Here is a 21,627-nt window from a genome sequence, read left to right on the forward strand (position 1 = left end):
CAATAATTCAATAAACACTAATTATAATCTAGTTTACTTACAAAACGACGCAAGTGTGTTGGATGACTCTTACCTGAAAATAAATTAATGGATTAGTAAGATATAAAATGTTATAACCTACAGTATCAACCCCCAATGTTGCCTTGCCGTTAAATTAAAACATGTAGAGACAGACGCTTAGAGATTTAAAAAGAAAAATATAACTGACGGATCAACCAAATGGACAGTCTTATAGTGAGTGAAAAACATGAGCTGATGAGAGGAACTCGTCCTCCAACATATTCCTGTATCCATCAACCTATTAATACGCTTGTGACATTAATTAAACCGGCAACCAGGCCCTTTAGACCGGAACACGGTCTGATAAGGACATAGCTAGAGGTAAAAGTAACTAAGAATTACCCTTATCAATCCATTCCCAGCCCACAAAAGAGCACAGGTCTCCTGTAGGAAGAATTATAGAAAACTCTCATTCATTTGTGAAGGTTTCCTCTCTTAAAATAAGAAGATTTATGCAAAACTCTCATTCGTAAAAGTATCCTCACTGTCAAAGCAAGTGATGTTTTATTTCTTAAAATCCGAAAAGTTAAAGTAGATCGCACTCGGTCCCCTTGAAAGAGAAGCTTACGTCTTAACCACTAAGCTATCACCACTTTCGAAGTACCGAGAATAGAAGTGTGATAAAACGTTAACTCTCCGGCAACACAAGTGTGACAGTATAGTTTAATTGCACAAAAAACGCGTCTGACAATCTAGTCCAAGAATACACCGCTATTAGCTTGGCCGCTCTAATACTAACAGATTACAGAATGCCTACAATACGTTATTGCTAGGAAATCTCTATTAGACACGATTAGTCCGCCGGTATGTACCCGCGGACACGTAGAGCGCGGCATGGCGCATGCCACAGCTTTTTCAATACATTCCAGATGCATTCCTGCGTTGGGTAAGAAAGCTCTCTCGATCGTATTAATGATGCCATCATGCTGTGCTATATAGTACAGTATGTTTATATTTCAAGTAGGGTTTGTTATTCGATTCAAAGCCTTTAATTTCGCCTTAAAAATTAAAATCAAAAATTCATGTATTTCAAGTAGGCCTACTTTATAAGCACTTTTGAAACGTCAAGTATGTATGTTTGAAGTGACTCTACCACTGGTTCTGAAAGCAGATTCTACCAGGAAGAGCCGGCATTGAACTCAGTAACAAAAAATTAATGACATAAGTAAAAAAAAACTTATTAATTATCGTATACTATGTTTTAGTAAACGATTATATATCACTTGCTTTGAAGGAGAAGGAAAATATCGTAAAGGAAACCTACATGCTGAGAGTTTGCGATAACGTCGTCAAGGGTGTATAAAGTCCACCAATCTGTCCTTAGCCAGCGTGGTGGATACTGCCCTTCTTACTCTGAGAGGTGATCGTGATGATGATTGGCTTAGACTTACGTCCTGTTTTTTTATATTATTAGTTTCAAATATACCTGATCTTTAAAATTAAAAAAAAAAAAAAAGATTATGATGATTATTTTAGTATGTTATTAAATGTGTTGTGTATTAAGAGTATCTATTATTTATCTTGTTGACGATTTTAATTGTAACATTCTCACTAATATAGTAATAACTTTGAGACTGGGATTTGGCACGATGTTTTTTTATTTATTTAATATTGTGTCACAAAAGCTGGTCAATGCATGTGGTAACCAAAGAGCTGACGCTTATGCCCGTTTCTGTAAACCTAGGCATCGCTTAAATCGAGTGCCTAATTATTTAGGTGATTTCTATAGAAAAAAACGTTTCATCAGCTCTTATGTTATAACTATTGATGAACGGTCGATGTATGCCTAGGAACTTACTTAGAGTAGAGGTTACTGCTTTAGGCATTGCCTAGTTCTTTGTTAGTGAAAACGTTATGTAACAAACAACAAAAACATTATGTAGCTATAGAATTTCAGAGAGGATTTTTTTTATTCCACTAGAAGTTAGCCCTTGACTGCCATCTCATCCGGTGGTAAGTAATGTGATGCAGTCTAAGATGGCTAACCTGTTAATGTGTTTGGCAGTCATATCCCTAGTCGGTTTCTACGCGACATAGCACCGGAAGACATCGCTTAGCACGTCTTTACCGTGGTAAGAAGTACCGGACACAAAAATAGCGCTATAATCTACATGTATGCACCGTAACCTTTTTAATCTCATTTTAAATCTCGTCACTCTAACCAACATCTTGTTAAATCAAATTAATATTAATTTGCAAGAGAATTTACTTCTTGGGTGTGCACACTGCGGGCATTAAATCAGGACAATCGGGTAAGCGTGATCAATTAGTACCGTGGTTCGTGGTACAGACAATTGAAACAATTTATGTTCCCCTGTAAATTGCTTGATTCATACATCTCTGTGGTGTTCTCAAAGGGCAGCGTCTAAACTTCCAACCTACTCTTTGTAAATAAATAATTGGTTGAAACATAATATAAATAATAAGGTATTTATAGACTCGACATTTATGTTGACTTTTTCACCAATATATTTCTTTATTTCGGTATATTTGAATACTGTTTTTTGTCTATCAAATCAGTGTGTATATTTATAAATGCATTTACTTCTAATTCATAAAAAAATATATATTCATTTTTTAGGCCACCTTATAATGTAGTGCTTGAATGTATCTCTAGCTTTTGCCGGCTACTTTGTCCGCGTGCTTATTTTTTTTCAATTCGTCATGAACCTGACCGAAATATTATATTCGACGAAGATAGATACGACAAAGCCATGAAAAATGCAATTTTTTTAAATATCTCAGGTATTTCTCTCAGTCAGTAGCTTTTCCAGTATTAATATTATCCTATGTCTATATTCAAGATGCAAGCATGCAAACCATGTTAATTTCAGCAAGATTGGTTCAACCGTTAAGCCCAGCATAGGTACATACAAACAAACAGAAATACTTTCGTATTTATAATATTAGTATGGATTTTTGTGACCGATTTTAACGTTTCGTAAGGTATGGAAGAAATACTAAAACGTCTTAAAGAACTTTAAGATTAGGTGGGTACCTGTTACAATGTGCTCGTTTTTGCACCTAAGCGATACTTACTTTTGATATTTCACGACCGCTATCATGCCTGTGCTTCGTGAACTTTTTGACATGTCTGGTGTTATAAAAGGAAAGTTCCGGGTTCATTTCTCGGCGGGCACTTTTTTTTTTAAATTCAAATATGTCTATAATTATGTCTCGTGGGAAGTTTTTTTTTTTGATGAAGTATATGGAGAGCTGTTTGTGACAGGGTTTGGGGAAAGTATCTACTACCACCATGAGGCTTAAAACCTACGCCTCAGGTTGCTGGACACAGGGTGACATTTTGTAGAAAGCGTTCTCCATTGCCTGCGAAGTGTTGACCAGTTTTTAGGCGATGGTTTTTCAGTTAGCGTTAGGTAGGCCATCTACATGGACCGCAAGGTTTTTTTATAAATAAATACAAAAATAATTTGAAAATACACACATAGCAATCTAGCCCCATTAAATAAACATAGCTTGTGTTATGGGTATCTACTACATATACTATAACTATTAAAAAGCTTTTATAAATTATATAGGTACCTAAATAAATTATTATAATATACAGAAAAATGCCCATGACATTGAAAAACATTCATGTTCATCACAACGAACATTTTTTCAGTTTAGGGAATCGAACCCACAGTCTTGGCCAAAGAAAGCAGGGTCACTGCCCACTACGCCAGTCGCCATTTAATATTATTTTCCTACCTAATTAATATTATAAATGCATGAGTTAGTCTCTTAGTTTATTCTTCTTTCAACAGAGAAACAGATTGACGTTTTATACATTCAGATAGGGAAAAGTAGTTGAGTGTCTTTACATAAGTTACTTTTTAGACTCGAAAAATAAACCACCGCAGGTGAAGTCGTGGCCCAGATGTAGTATATAAAATTAAAAGTTTCTTGTAATAGACCAATTAACATTTTGGAGGAACCGTTAAGGAAATCAGAGCCATAGTATAAGAAGCACGAAAGAGATATTAAATAAAAATTAGGGGGGGATTTAACGGTTGGGAATTTAGTTGAAAGCTCGAGAGTTTGTTTGACGTGACTCTACGTATTTATGGCTTAGTATATCGTATTAATTTATAAATACTAAAATAAAACGAAATCGAGTTTGACAACTAAAACGAGAGAACGACATAATCTTTTGTATTAAAAACTAAGTTATAGATTGACTCATTTATATAGGGTTCATCAAAATTAGCCAAACCATAAAGTGGGTCACGTAATAAGAGCTCTGAGTCTTACTGTGTGTAATTTATCTATTTTACTATATTTTGGGGCTAGATGGCAATGTATCGTAATCGTAGTATATTTATTATAATCAAATAACTTAATGCGAATCCAAAAACAAAACTAAATATGTCTAATATATTAAATAAATATCTACTGAATCAAATACTTAAGGACATAAACGTAATATAAACAAACGTGGTTATTAATACAAATAAAATAAGTTTTTAACCTATTGTTATTTAAACGTAAAATTTTCACAAGAATGAAGTCGCGGGCTACACCTGGTAATATTATAAATTTGTCGTTTTGAGAGTTGTTTTATTGAAATCTATCAAATTTATTTATCAGCAGCTATTAAAAAGAAACGTTCACACAACAACAACTCATTCGCATGCAATTTAAAAAATATCCACTGCACAGGACAGTGTTTTTTTGGAATGTCATTAAGCAGACCGATAATACGAGTATACACCTAAAAAATATAACGAAACAGATAAACTTTAGATGACAACTAAAAAGTACCGTCATTATTTCAAATTACTAGACATAGCGTTTCATTAAATTGAGCTACTGATACTTTTTATCGGCGGTGTCCTATTACCTACTAACTTTCCTAATGCCATAATATTCCATTTAAGATATCACTACTACAGAAATAATTTGAATGCTTATAGACAAAACAAATATACCGATGGATGGTGTAAATTATAAAGGGTTTTAATACGAGCACCGGCTCCTTAATTCCGGGAGTCAGGAGTTACGAGCATGGGAACGGTTTAACAAGCCAAGCCGATTGAGAGGCGAAGCGTAGAGAAACATCTCACGATGCTGCCTCATTACAAATTATGGACGCATTCTTGTTTCAGCCATTTTAAGGCCTAGTGCAGACTATACAAACAGCAGCAAAGTAATTAAAGTAATCATTTTATCATTCATCGTCATCATGTGAAGCAATCGACGTCCACTGCTGGTATATTCGAGCGATATTAAATAAATATAAAAGGGTAAGCAGTGCATTTGTGCATATATGAAATACACACAACTGTTAGTAGGGAGTCCCAAATACTGCGGTCTTGTGCCGCTTGGGTCAGCGGCTCCCAGCGACTCGTTTGCTGTCATCTGGGTGCTAAGAGTAAGTATTTCTACTTATAGTGAAAGTTAAATGCGATTTACATGTTATGGAATAAGCGCCATCTAGTTACAATTCTGGGAAACAGGATTTTTTTATTTTTATTTATTATTTATACACTTTATTTGTACACCAAAAATAGGAAAAATAAAAAAAATAAACTTAAAAAGTAGGATACAAAGGGCGGCCTTATCTCTTAGTAGCGATCTCTTCCAGGCAACCTTATGATTAGGAAAACCAAGGGAAATCGATTGGTGGGGTGTATTATTATTATATACATACTTACGAACAATTACACACTAATACTTATCGAGATTATAAAAAATAATAAACTAATATATACTATAAGAGGATTGCCACTAGACGGCGCTCCATCTTTACCATATACTTAAATGGGGGTTAACTTTCACGAGATCGAATAAGTAGATTTTGTTAATCATAAAAACTTTATTTATTTATTTATAAGTTTATTTTCCATTCTTGTGACCAGTCCTTTTTAATATAAAAGTTGCCCCTTTTACACCTGATAACGTGTATTTAAAATTTCATGACTATTGGTTGAGTTGTTAAAGCGTGTCAAACAAACAAACTAATTGCTACACGTACAATATTATTACGAATTAGGTGTTTTTTATAAATTAAAAAAAATGATAATTTCTCCAAGTGGTAAAAACACTAATAAAAATTATAAAAAAAAGAATTAGGTTTATATCTAGGACAATGTAAGTAATAAGCCTTAATATTTTTTTAAGATAAACAGGTTATGGTAATGATAAACTCAGTTTGATTTGAGTTTTAGTCACGTAAGTCTACTTGCGATATTGCCTTTTCTTTGTAGGCGCAGTACATTGGCGGAATAAATCTATCGTGCTCATATTTTTTGCTTTAATATATTCCGCGGTAGGTACGGAGAAGGTTCTGTTTTTCTTTGTACAGTCTGCGCTGGCCTTTACCTCGCTGAACGCAATTAAAATCAGATAATATAACTTTGCAAAAACTGAAGCGGAATAAATGACAAATTGCATGCAATAAAAACATTAATAAATATTGTATTCTATGCAGATAGGTACCATACATACTTTGAATACTTATGCCGTTGATTTAAAAATACGGGCTAAGTGCGAGATGCACTAGTATACGAAAGGTTCCGTACCATCTTTTAATATGAAACGCTACATAGTATCGATTAACATTAGGTATACAAGCAAAAAAAATGTTTCTTTGGGGCTCTTTAATTTTTACCTTTATCCGTTTGCTAACGACTAGATACCATGAGGAATCTTTGTGCCGTAATGTCTGTCTTAAAAAACTGAAGTGTATCGCGAATGCACCCGTATTTACAACAGAACCACCGACACAATGTCATTTCACTGTGTGTAATATAACTTTAAATTAGTTTATTGCAAATTGTTCTATTAATAAAAAAATAATTATTAGCACATTTGTAAATATGCTAATCAATTTAATAAATTATACGTACTTATCGAAGTTTAATTATATTATTATTTGTTTTTACAGCAGTGAAAAAAATTAACACTCTGTAAAAATTGAACTGCCTACCTATTATACTTAGTTCATCAGACAGGTACAGCCTTTGTCAGACAAAAGGACGGACGGATATGGGAGGCCAAGTAATTGGGTCTGTTTGCACCCATCCAGTGCGGAACCCTAAAAAAAGCTTTATTTTCTTATATTATATTGCAAGAGCAAATGCTCATGGTTTGGAATTATAATAACAATCGTTAATTTTAATGATCTTTTCAAAAACATATATGGGTGTGTAATGAGATAGTTATTTGTTTATAATTGTGGAATGCCTTGTTTTATATTTAGAAAAAATAATAATAGCAAAATGGAGAGTTATACCTATCTACTTATGATTATGTTTTTATTACGGAGTTTTGACAATATTAGCTAGTGAGTGACGTAACAAAGGTATATAAGCGGCATCCCTTTCGGGAGGGCCGAGTTCGATGCTCGGCACGCATCTGTATTTTTTCTGAGCTATTTTCATTTTTAATTTAAGAAATTGAGGAAAGTGATATCCCAGTGGGTAGGAGTTCACTTTTGAGGGACCGAGTTCGGAACCCGGCACGCACCTCTAACTTTTCAAACTTATGTGCGTTTTTAAGCAATTAAAATATCACTTACATCAACGGCGAAGGAAAACATCGTGAAGAAACATGCATGCCGAGAGTTCTTTATAATGTACTCAAAGGAGTGTGGAGTTCACCAAACCGCACTGGGCAAGCGTGGTGGACTACGGCCCAACCCCATTTCATTCTGAGAGTAGACCCATAACCTTGAGTGAGCCAGTAATTGATTGATAGTGATGAGAGACGTAAAATAAAGCTGTTTGTTGCTAAGTACATCACTTTTGAGCGAGAGAGCAGATTTATGTCAGTACCCTTACAAAATAAGGAAAAAAGAAAGTTTGTATTAGTATAACAGTTTCGACAGGGCAACGTCTATCGGTTAAACTTACTGATAACGAAACAAAATGTAAAGGAAAAGTATTAAATTTGATTGAAGCAAAGATCCGTCGATTTATATTTTTTATTAATAGCGGGCAAACGAGCAAGTGGGTCACCTGATTAAGTGATCACCGCCGCCCATAAACATGTGCAGCACCAGAGGAGCCGATGTGTGGCCGGCTTTTAAGGAATTTGTATGTACTTTTAATGAGTGAGAAGTTAATAACTGTACATTGGAATTAGTAAAAAGAAGGTTACAACCAAATCCCTAGAGATCAGCCGTCCGTTACTACACACCGTTGACACGCCTTGGCATCTCAAAACAACCTTTGTACTCTCGTTACCTCCGGAACGACCACCCGATAAGAATAGAGACAGGAATTCCACGAGCGCGCGCCGATTACATTCGTAGGTGAAAATAAAAGATTGTTTATAAAAGCCGAAGAAAACGACATGACAATAGACAACGCTGATGCCGAGACAGCCACGAAGACATTTAGACATCGGCCATCCGCTTAATTCAATCAAAACTGGTATTTACCACCAATGATTTAGAGTTCATTAATTTGAGGACGTCAAAAAACATGTGACTTTAGTATGATGATTATGAAAAGTGGGGGCGTGATGTGCGAGTGAGAGGGCTCTCTACGGGCGAAAGAGAGGCATGCACCGTGAGGGTCACAAGCGTGATGTCAGGTCAGCCAGTTTTGCACCTCGCCATAACAACGCGTCTCAAATTATTATGGACGTTTGATAAGTGTTGGGAGATTGCCCCGTCTTGGTACTTTACGATGTTAATTAAATGTTTACCTTAGATATAGGTGTTAGCTCTTTAAACAGGTTAAATGTAATGATTTTATTTATTATTTTTAATATTAGATATCGCTGTTATCTACCGTCCGTTGGAATAATAACAAATATTATTATGATAAGGTTCTATCATCGTCCACAGCTGGACATAGGTCTTTTGTAGGGAGTTCCACAACCCACATTCCAGCGGCTGTCAGCGACTCGCCTGATGTCACCTGCCCACCTCGTTGGGGGCCGACCTACGCTGCGTTTACCGTTGCGGGGTCGCCATTCCAGCACTTTAAGACCCCAACGTCAATCGGTTCTCCGAGCTATGGCACCACTTCAGCTTCGCGACTCGCTGAGCTATGTCGGTAACTCTAGTTCTTCTACGGATCTCCTCATTTCTGATTTGAGACGCGTTGTAATAATGTTAAAACAATACGTTATCGGAAAAGAATTTCATCTGGAGAACGTTGATTAGATACTAAATATTTTATCATGTTTTTGTACTGAGAGTGATCCCCGGAATAGGCATAATAAAATAATGTAGGCGGCAATAACGATTTATAGCAATAAAAGCGGTTATGACGTCAGTCAATAAACCGACCAATCTGCGTTTTAAAATAGCTAGATTAAGAGTGAAAGACTGGGGTACCAGAAGCGGTAAAGATGTATCTTAATGCGTCTTAATGTGTATTTTATGATTGTTACACAAGACGCGAACAGTTTTACGTCGCTCTAAGCGATCTCTATCTGAAGTTATTAAATCCTCTGATGTACCGAAACATCAAATTATGAACGAGAAATAAATCAAGAGGGTCGTAAAACGCATTATATTTTTGTTCTGGTGGTTAATACGATTACTCTTATAAATTGGCCCAGATCTGGTCCCGTGCAAATACGAGTTATGACTTTGTTGCCTTCGATTGGTCGTAAAAATTTCTATTTTACCAGGTTACTAAGTGTATGGTCTTACAGTACCTACTGGTGTATGTAGAAACAGTTTTACGGTTTCGGTCTAAATATATGATCCTTATTCTTAATTTAATCTAAAATGAGAATCCATATGAACGGTAGAGTTGAGTAATCCATCAATGACTAACATAAAAGCACGTCTGGAAAACCTGGATAAGTCCACAAATTAATATTTTTAATGTAGTCTTGTCTGTTTTATAGTTATAAAAGAACTAGAGTATAGAACTAAGATAATCATAATAATATAATAATAATAAAATCATTTATTCACACGATTATTAAATTGTGATAGAAATCATAGCTTAGTACTATGTATGGTTGAATCACTGGTACCTAAACTGAGTAAAAACTCGTACTATAGATATCAGTGCACTCCCCTATATAATTTTTGATACAACAACATAAGACTACGACAAGTATATTTTATTTTGGATATAGATTTAACATGCAACATGCAAAAATATTAAAGAAAAATAGATAAAATGTTTATTTTTGGAGATTGGGTAATTAAATGGTGATTTCAATGTGTATGAGTGTGTGCATGAGTGTATGTGTGTGTGTGTGTGAACGTATGTGCGTGCGTGTAGGTGCTGCGTGCGTGTTCGTGAGGCAAATAAAGTGTATGTGTGTGTGGGTGGATGTGTGGGGGAAGTGTCATGGATTTATGTAGTACAAGGTACATGTGAGATAATGTCATTTTTGAATGGATAGTAGATTCTCTGTGCTATCATAATCCAGCGCAAGAAGCCAGTCATGGACCTGCTTTTTACATCTATAGGATGATAGTGAGTGAATGGAAAGAATTTTATTGGCCTTATTGTATATGATGCTACCAAGGAAACAGAAAAATTTTTGTGAAAAGGAAGTGCAGAATTTGGGAATATTACATAAGCTGTTTTTGCGACGTTTATCTTTGTGATATATGATATTCTTATGAGTAATATGGAGAGTTCCACCATGATATTATTTAAATTCGATAAGGATCCGATGAAAGGGATTTGTTAATTGAGTAGTAAAACACCAGCTATCCAGTAATAGTTTAAATGAAACACTGACGGAGTCAAGACTAGCTCTTTTGGAAATTGTCAATTTTCTTAATGTATTCATAATTCTTCCTGTCAATTCAATCTGCCTAAGCGAGTAGCGAGTAGCTAACCCAACAGGGTCTATGTTTTCATATGAGAGGGGAAACCTGCACCCAGTAGGTCAGGCATTATATGGCTGATGATGAATTTCCGTAGAAAATAGTTAGGTTTAACGTCTCATCCATATTAATATTATAAATGCGGAAGTGTTTCTTTGTTACCTATCCTAAACCACTGCACCAATGTTGATGAAATTTGGCATAACTATATATAAGGCTTGCATTCTGGAGATTGTAATATTTTTGTATCCGGGAATAAGAACGGTTGGCACGGGATATTTATAAAACCGGGTGAATTCACGGACAATACCTAGTCACTTTAGATAAATAAAAAACAAATAAATATATTACTACAATACACATATCGCCACCTAGCCCCAAAGTAAGCGTAGCTTGTGTTATGGGTACTAAGATAACTGATGGATATTTTAATGAATAATATATCTAAACACTTATATATGTCGCAGCCGGAAATGAGTACGGACACTAAATGAAACGCAAACGCGCCAGCTAGCGGCTAGCGTGCATCAACAGTTTTGGCGCGCTTCGACAGAGTCGTGACGGGGTCTACTGACTAGATTGGGATTATTAATTAGTTGGGACGCAAGGCAGAAAGACGTCGTCATGGAACTGTCCTACGTTTCTCTTAGTGATTATTATTTTAAAAGTTTGCTATTACGATATTAGTTAAATTCAATGTAAGAAGTTAAATTCAGTGTTCGAATAAAGCGAGTCAAAGTGTGAGCGAGAGTGTTCTTATTGCACGATACCTGAAAATTGCCCACACGATGTCGGACGGATCAAGTCTAAATCCGCCCGATCCTACATATATATATAAACACCTAGGTACTGAAAAACATTCAAGTTCATCACACAAAATATTTTCCAGTTCTGGGAATCGAGAAAAAAGAGTTACGAAGTCACATAAGAACCCCCTTAACATAAATTTGGAAGTATTTTCCCTCAAGTCAATTAGGGTAAAAGATAGGTAAATTTATTTAGCTAATGGTCGAAACCTTTACTGTAGATCACGTATCATAAACACCTTATACATCTAATGAATATTATAAAGCGAGTATTAGCAAGGGTGCAGCCACGTCGATATGATGAATGTTCTCGCGATGACTGGCGCGATGTCCTGACTTCGATTCCCATTTAGCATTTAATGTTTATGCGTCATTCGAAAATCGAATAAGTCAATAAATAACAATAACTTATAGTATAAAAGATCAAAACGATTCAGTTTATCCTCAAACTTTTCTATGTATAAAGACTTCGATGTTATAGAGACTGAATTGAATTTTTAAGTATTTATTTACGGCATATTTTTAACCCACGACGCAAAACGATGTTTTAGGATTTACTTTTTTATTATTATTATTATGTGGTTATAGCATAGGTATTACATTATGTTGAAATAATGACCTTATTCCTTTCTGAGAGATTCAGTTTTTTTTATTTTCCAAAAAAAAAGTTAAATATGAACATATTATTACATTTATTATTTAATTATTTATGTATAAAATATATATATATATATATATATATATATATATATATATTTTATATATATATTATTGCGATATCCCGTCTCTCATTGCCTTATTCCAATAGTTAAGGTAGCCTGGAAGAGATCACTGTTAGTGATAAGGCTGCCTATTGCATATAATTTATGTTAATGTAAGTGTTCCTGTGTGTGTTTCCTTGATATGCAATAAAGTTGTTTAAATAAAATAAATAAATAAATATTATAATTGTCATATTATTGTTGAGGGAGTTCTTTGAATAACTTCAAATATTTAGGCTTTACTACAGAGGGATGTTCTTTGAATAACTTCAAATATTTAGGCGTAGCAGTTTTTTCTAACATAATTTGTTAAATCAGAATCATTCACCGAATTATGTAGGATACTTTTGTTATTCTAGCGGGAGCATATCTCAGGCTGCTTTGTTGCATTTACTGCCTTTTGCAGTAAAATAAACCCATCATAATAGTTCGTTCGTCTCCAGAATGCAAGTTAATTATAGTGCCTAACTCAATCAAAAGCGGTGCAGGAGTTTATCCTCACAACCGTTGTAATATTCAAAATTTAACTATATACATTTACATAGATGGATTCTAAAAAAAACTTACAATTTAAATTTCAAATCCATCAGAATCATTAAGCATATCACATTACCATACACAAAAAAAGACAAGTCTGGCTATTCCTTAAAACACACAAACAATCGGACGCTCGGAGAAAAAAACACGATCAAAACCTGAACGAATACAATGACAACTGCACGCCGAATCAATCACAAAAAACGGAATCCGAACAAAAACAACAATTAAAAACTGAACATCGGCTGCCCAAAGAAATGTTTAGAATACGATGCCGCGGACATCATATCACTTTTAGAGATCCCTACTCAGTGCGATTTTTAAATTAGTAGAAGAACTCTTTGTTACGGAGCTCGTCCTGGGAAATACTACTGCCATGCTTATTGCTTCCGTCTAGCTGCTTTGCTTTGGTTTGAAGGGCTTGATAGCCGTTGTAATTATAGGCACATGAGGCTCAATAACAGAAGCGGTGGTAGCCCAGTGGGTAAGAGCTCGACTTGACTTCCGAGTTCGAATCCACACACCCATAACTTTTCCAAGTTATGTGCTTTGTAAGTAGAAAAATAAGAAGAAGAAACACTTTATTGCACGTATAACATACATATAGGAAAATACACATGAATGAAACATAAAACAATGTAGACATGCAAAGGCGAACTTATTGCTGCAAGCAACCTCTTACAGGCAACCTTTGTAGAAAGGACTTAGAGCAAGAGAACGGGACAGTGCCAAGAGTGCTGTAATATATACATAAATACCAAAATGTATAGATACTAATACATAGATAATTTAAATAAATATACGTAATATATAAGTATAAAATATACATAATATATAAAGGTAGATTTTAATACATAATTTACAGACAGTAATAAAGCAACAACTTAAACTGCGAACACCCAAAGAGAGGTAGTAGTCCTAAGTAATTAAAATATCACTTGCTTCAACGGTGAAGGAAAACATCGTGAGGAAACCTGCATGCCTAAGAGTTCTCTATAATGTTCTTAAAGCTGTGTGCAGTCCACCTATCCGCACTGGGCCAGCGTGGTGGACTAACTTAACCTTTTCTCATTGTGGGACCCTTGCCCTGTTCTGGGCAGGTAAGGGGTTGATGATGAGGCTCCTACATCTTAGGTTGATGGAAACAGGAAGCCATTTTATAGAACGTGTTTATTGCATGCTCTGCGAAGTGTTGCTTTGTTTAATAGGCGTTGGATTTCAATTAACCATTGGGTAGGTCATTTACTTAGTCTGTCAATTATTACTTAAGAACTAGGTTTTAAAAGGAGATAATTTTCATAAAGTAACCTACTCTGTAGAGTTGGTCTCAACCAGTGGCGTGCAAAGAGGGTATGCACAGGGTATGCAGATGATATAAAATGAAGAAAATCCCCAGTACGAGTTATTAATTTCCAGTGAGATGTTAATTATATCTACGATTCGTTATGTGCAATAACTGATAACTTCTATCAGGAAGATATCCAAAAGCTATACCACAAAATCGCAAGATTTTAGCTTAGTTTTGGTTTCAACCATTTTGAATTATTATATTTTGCATCATATGATAAAGAAAACTGTATCTTAGATAAATTATGTAAAATTGGTATTTGTAATGTTTTCACCACTATGAATTAAATAAATGTATTATTGTTTTTATTATTAAATACTTAAGGGAAGGGTTTTTAAAACTCTTACAATCTCTATTCTTTTCTATTTATTATATTCTATTTTATATCATCTGCATACCCTGTGCTTACCCTCTATGCAGGCCACTGTTCTCTACGTACTTCCTCTTGAATAAAACTTGCGTTACTTTGCGGTTTTTTATGTTTATAGACGAGCGCTTGACTGCAATAACACCTGATGGTAAGCGATAATGTAGCCTAAGGTGGAGTACCTTGCCTAGAAGATGCCTATTCACTCTTGATTTGAAGGTACTCATATTTTAGGCGCTGGGGAAAATGGAATTCCAAGATATACAATAATCAACAAGGTTAAGTTGACAACAAATAAAAGAAACACAACAATGAAAAAGTATAACAAAAACCTCTTAAATATTTTTGCATGCAGGCTAAAAAGCAACTCGTTCTTGGTATTATTTTTTACTAATAAAGGCCCTACGCGTGTCTCAAGATGTCGTCTTTATTGGTTTAGTCCAATTAATGACGACTAATATCGTTTATTCTCGGAACGGAGTCGGCGTAATAAATTAGAAGATATTTTACTTTTTTTATGACGTCAAAAATAAATCTTATTGTCAGAGTTTATGATCCACGGTGCATATTTAAATATTTTTTACTTAAGTTAGTTCTACATAGTGCAGTATATCCACTATGGATTTATTATTTATTAAATATTATAAATTTAAGCTTCTAAACCTCGTACCGATACAAAACTGGGAAGACTATCTTCCCTGTAAGAGTAGTGGATACTACTCGAGACTACTTAATAGAATAACAATTAGATTTATATTATTCATAGGTCTAAAGATTTTGTATTTGGTGACAGTCCATCTTTTGTTCTTGTACCCTTCAGTTAACGTCAGAAATTACAGCTGCGAGTGCGTTAAGATTTACTCGAAGATGATTGATTTGTGATTAACTCAGAGTTAAACTTTTTTTTTGTTCAAGTCGGCCTATAGATGGCGCTTTTGGTACAAAATTTTCCATTTCAGTGAGATGTTATTAATATCTAAGATTCGTTAAATTAAACTATAGCTGCCAGGACATTTCTAGGTGAAAGAAAGAAGGGATGAAAAAAGAGAGAAAGGTCATAAAACAGATAAATAATTTTCTGCAACAAACACATTTATAAGGATGGCACTAGGTAGTTTAAAATGTTTGTAAAGTTCGTTCAGTATAGTGATTTGTGCGCATCGGAATTGCCACAAATGTGTCATAGAATCACGGCTATTTTAAAGAGGTTCTCAAAGTTGGTTTGTTTTCAATCAATCCATCTGCATCGGGGAGGCAATGTTATCGCTGCTCCTATTTGCAAATGTTCAAATCGATATAAACTGAGTGATTGAGACTGAGCGCTCTTCGGTATTGACGCAGCGCATTCTATGTAAAATATGAAGCCCGGTTGCTCCCGGCCGCGATGCCTGATAACTGGCGAGATGGATGCGGTACCTGAACCGGGGGATAAACACTTGAAGCCTGTGTCATGTCAGACATAAATTGCTTAAGATATGCCTTTAAGTTTACTATCTCATTACGATGAATTTATGTTTGCTTCGGTTTACGTATTCTGCTAAAGGAATAAAGCGTATGGGAACTAGTTACGTGTACCAAGCAAAATGTAACCTACAATGAGCATGTTGGGCTACCGTTCATTTCCATTAAAAATAATCTGGAGTCGTAGACAGATTCTATGGCTTATTAATTCTTTAGGTCAGATCAGTGAGAAGGTTATTTCCAACAACATTTTAGTTTTTTTTTATTTCCACTTAATAGATTATTTCAAACAGAGGAACGCTTATATACTTATCATCAACTTGTTTCTTATTTGTCGTTTCTTCTATTTTATCAATGGCTTTTTGTAGCCATAATTTCGAATGTAAAATGTGTTGGGGTTTCTTGGAGGTCATATATTAGTAGCAAGACTTAGTACTCGTACTAAAACGACTGTAGTATGACACTGAAGACTGTGAGCCCTGGTTTTGAGACTGTACATTTTGGGACAATTTAGTTGGTATATAATTTGGGAATCTGAAGATTGCAGTTGAATACTAATAGCGTTAAAACTGAATATATATTATCTGTATGTATTTGGTATAATGCGCGAAAACCAGGCAAATGTGGACGGTGCAATTTCTAGTTTATTCAATCTTTATGCACCACATCACACAGATGTAATGCGCGTCGAAGCATAATCAGAAACATAGCTAAAGTTAAAATTTCCTAGAATTTTAAATTCGTGCAAGCGGAGGGGTGCAGCCGTAGAGTCATATTTTCCATTATTTTTGTAGAACAAGAAGTATTAGCAGCCGTATCCATAGTAGTTGTTACTTCTCATACATTGGTCATTCCATACATAAAGCTGACCGCGATGCCTATATACTGATTGAATTATGGTTGCACTACACCTGATTAATGCGACAACCCGCACTGACGTGCTATTGTCTGAGCGGATCTGCATCGACCAATAAGAGGAAAAGAATAGCCGACCGGAATGTGTAAGTTGGTATCGGGATTTGTCCCTGTAGTAGTTAGGTACATGCTTATCTTAAATTGTATTAATATTACGTTTATTAGTTACCATCGCTTGCAAGAGGCGTTTGCCTGTTACCACAGTTTTAAGTGACACAGTAGTTCGACCTCTATGATCTCTTGGTACGGTGTAAAGACACTTATCGATTATACATGTACGGTTTTTTAAAGAACAAGTCGGACCAATCACTGTAAAGGCTTTTGAAATCAATATTATGAAATAATTAATGGATCAAGTAGATTGCTAAATAGAATTTTATTTCTAAAAGACTATTCTAGCATCACATCACTCTTTGTTGGAAGAGAGCTGGCCTGATTAATTCTTCTGATGCAGAAGACATATATGTAAAAAAACTTGAGTTTAATTGCTCTAACTTCATAGCTAAATATTAATTCGACTGTGAGATGGTGATAGCAATAAAAATAAAAAAAACTGTCTACGTTTGTTGTGGACTCTTCTTAAACCAGGGCACGTTTGGAACCCTCTTAGCTGTAGTTTTAAGTTTACAAATGAAGCTATCCCCATCACCTAACATTAGTGGTAACATGTTATATGTATGCACACTTCATAAGTACACCTGTGATAAGGTCTACATGAATAAAACATTTTTGAATTTTGAATTTTTGATGCAGACGGTGATGAACTTAGTCTGACGAATAAGTCTTGATATTTGCGTTAGCTTTATAACCAGCCACTAAAAATTAAATCTGTTACTCATGGAATATTCAACACAGTACAATGTACATTTGTTATAAATTACTTACTTATTATTCATTAGGTTCAAGCATTCTCTACTCGTTACAAATTCGAGCTTAGCGGGCAATGTAGCGTACTGCATATTTTAAGACCCTGCTTAGACCACCCCTTAGCATATAGTGGATATAGGTTTCAGTATTATTTTTGCGCTTCATCAACATCATTATCCAGTACAGGGCACGGGTCTCCTCCCACAATGAGAAGGGTTTAGGCTGTAGTCCACAATGCTGGCCCATTGCTTTTTGGTGAACTCCACACGCCTTTGAGAACATTATGGATAACTCATAGGTTTCCTCACGATGGTTTCCTTCACAGTTGAAGCAAGCGATATTTGAATTGCTTGCTTTATTTTTAAAGTTGTACAGTTATAAATTGGCTACCGAATTTACTCTAGTTGCTATAGGTATCCGAACAAAGGTATTTAGGTTTTGAAGACATTTATTCTCAAAAGAAACAGTTTCACTTAATGAGAAATTAAAAATTAACATAAAGAAGTGGTAATATATTATCTAGTTTAGTGTGATACAAAAACAAAACAAACACAAAAATAGAGAAGGTGGCGCGTTTATAAAAAAAAATTTTAAATGCTTTTTTTAACTTGTTTTTAAATGATTTAAAAGATTTCTCGCAAAAAATCTCTTTGGGTAGACTATTGTATAGTAGTGCTCCCTCAACCTGTATCTCTTCTCTAGGATCACCGGTTGACCCGATTACCCTTTTCGATAGTTCTTTAAAAGAGGTCGTGCCTCCGGACCCCACGGTCCCAAAGTCTCTACTCCAAATATCATATCTATCTATTTACATATTATATATTTTTTTCGTATGTAATTTTTAGTAGATTATATTAATTATAGGTTATGCTATTTATTGTATGTGTAAATCTTATTTATATTTAGGTATATTTATATATACATATACATGTGTATATATATTTATATACATTTTTCCATTAAGGTACGCTTTTGATTGCCTGGAAGACATCGCTTTGTAGCGATAAGGGCACCAAATTGTACTTATGCTCTATGTTTATATCTCTATTACTACTTTTTTCTTTGGTGTACAATAAAAAGGTATTCACTCATTCATTCATTCATTCAACTTCATGATGGTTTAGTAGAAGTAGAAGGTGTGAAGGTTTAACAAACTAACAGAATAACAAACAATGTGGGTTACATTCGCAATAATGATATTAATATTGCTGTGTTTTTTATTTTTACAGATCGATGACTGCATCACCGGATGCAATTGTGTTCTAGGTTTATGCCAATAAAATACTAAATTTCTATACTCCTAGCCCTCGTACCATAACATCAATAAAGTAGCTGCGATACAATCTTAACAGACAGGCTAGTCTGTATAGAAATGTAACACTTTCGAATACAAATTCAAATGTTTACAACGTACCTATTCATGAGGTAGGTAATATTAACTAGCATTGAACACTTAGGTACTTCAGAAAACTCCTGTAGTTGTGTTTATTTGTAAACTCTAGTTATATTCCAGTTATTCTAACTATTAAATGTAGTAATTTATAATTTTTGTACCGAATCAGATTGAAGTTGAGTAAGGGTTGATTTATCAATCATTGAATTGTATATGTCGCATCACTTGGGAAAGGTTGGACGCATTTAGCAAACATTATGTGATAAGCTTTTTAAAGTAGTAAAATTGGCAAAATAAGCAGGAAAATTGGATTACATGGAATAAAATAAACGTGGTTTTTTTATAGGACTGAAATTTTGGAAATTACGGAAGGTCTATCAGAACAGCTTCTTTCTTAAAGATTACTACAAATTATCAAAATCGGACTTAACTTTATTAAATGTACAAACATAATATACCTACATAATTAATGAATATATCTATAGTATTTACTATTTGCGAATAGATTATTATTTAATGACTGTTTTATGATTTTTTTACAACTGAGCCGTAGTCAGTAGTAGTTATTTACAAGTCAATCAATAGAACAGTAATCTACCGCCAAAATTCATAAAACCATAAAACGTTTTCCTTAAACAAACGAAAATAAATGAATTTTCAAAGGCCAAAAATATAAAACGATAAGAGGATTAGGTGGAACGGAGATGACATTGGAAATTAAGGCTGTTTTCTTTTGTAATTCTCCCCCCTCTTGCCCTATTCCGCCCTCGGGGGGAAACATTTTTAATGTATGTTTTCTGAGGCCTCCTTGAGGGGATGTTGTGCTTGGACAACATCTAGGTATACGTGCACACCGCTTGTTTTAAATAAGCAACTTAGTTCTAAAGTAAATGTTAAATTTTTTTAATATTTTAGACCAAATGTGTAATCTTTTGAATAATGAGTGTGGTTTTGCTGCTTTGTTGGCTATTACTTGTAATGTGGTCTGTGAGAAGAAGATGCTAATATCCTAAAATTGGCAACGGAAATAAGAGAGTGTACCCAGAACGAACGAACGAATTTTCAAAAGATAGTTAATTCACCACAAAATAAAGTGGTCATAAGTTTACTGCGAACCTACTCCCTGAAGGATAAAAACTTCAAATAACTTATTTGGCTTGCCGATTTTCTAAACAGCGACCTAACTGCACCGTTCCAGAAAAGTAAGTAATTAAGTTCTTAAACACCGGACCTTTTTAGTACGGCTCTTGTGTGAAAGGAGTCACATACCAAAATATCTCCGCGACGCGTTCCTGCACCCACGGGGTAATTAAAGCGATACGCAAGCAAAAACTCGCTTGCGGCTCGCGGACTGTTCGCTTCACAATCGCCTTTTTGTACTATCGGATTCCGACACGCGGCCGTTGAATAAATCACCTCACAGTCCATTGCACGTTAAATATGATCGAAAATTGGGGAACGATTCGAAACGATCGATGGACGTTATACCGCCAATTGTTTTAGAAGATTCGCAAAACGCTGATCCTCTTCATTCGGGCGGTCTGGATTCGGACAAAAACCGCGGGGCGATCGCGAAGCAACGCCATAAATTAGGGCGAGCGGCGAAAGCAGACACCACTCAATACTCAGCGTTAAATAAAAACATTAAGAACTGGTTGAAATAATCGAAGGGAAAAAGCGATATTGGACCGTTTTGGTGGCGACAATCGCGAACGACGGGACTCTCCGCGCGCTTTTATATTTCTTATTGTTTGGGGAATAAGGAAATAAATCTGACCGGAGTCCATAGAATTTTACTTGCTCTGAATGTTTATGGCAGTTTCGTAAAAAAATAAGGTGCGTGGTGTCTGCCTGTTGACATCGATCTGGAGGTCGTAGCTGTCGCTTCTTGTTTTAAGATTGCAGTGTGTAAATTGATAAAAACGTTTGGTAAAAAGTGTATGCGCACATGGAAAAGTTATGTCGCTTATAAATAAGCGAACCATTAGTAGCGAAAACGCGTTCCTCGTTGATGCCGATCATGTATTATTTATACGGCATAACGAAACCCACAAACGCAAGACTTCACAGCATAAGTTCGCAACCTAACAAATAATGCTCCATTTACAGTAGGTTTGTGTAGCCTGATTTCGTTAGACTAATCTTTGACTGACCGATTTTGAGCTCCGAATTTGCTCTTTATCTTTCCTTTTGGGCTCAAGCTAGTACAGAAAAAAACAATAATACATCAAAAAATAATCGTCATCGTTAAAAACTAGAGTTTGTGACCTAGGCTGGCCTTGAAAAAGGACTAGCTGTTCTTCGTCGCTCGCGTTGTTAGTCGCGTTTATTACGGTTTTAATACAAATCCTGTGGG

Source organism: Pararge aegeria, chromosome 16 (assembly GCF_905163445.1).
Source record: "Pararge aegeria chromosome 16, ilParAegt1.1, whole genome shotgun sequence".
Classification (NCBI taxonomy): Eukaryota; Metazoa; Arthropoda; class Insecta; order Lepidoptera; family Nymphalidae; genus Pararge; species Pararge aegeria.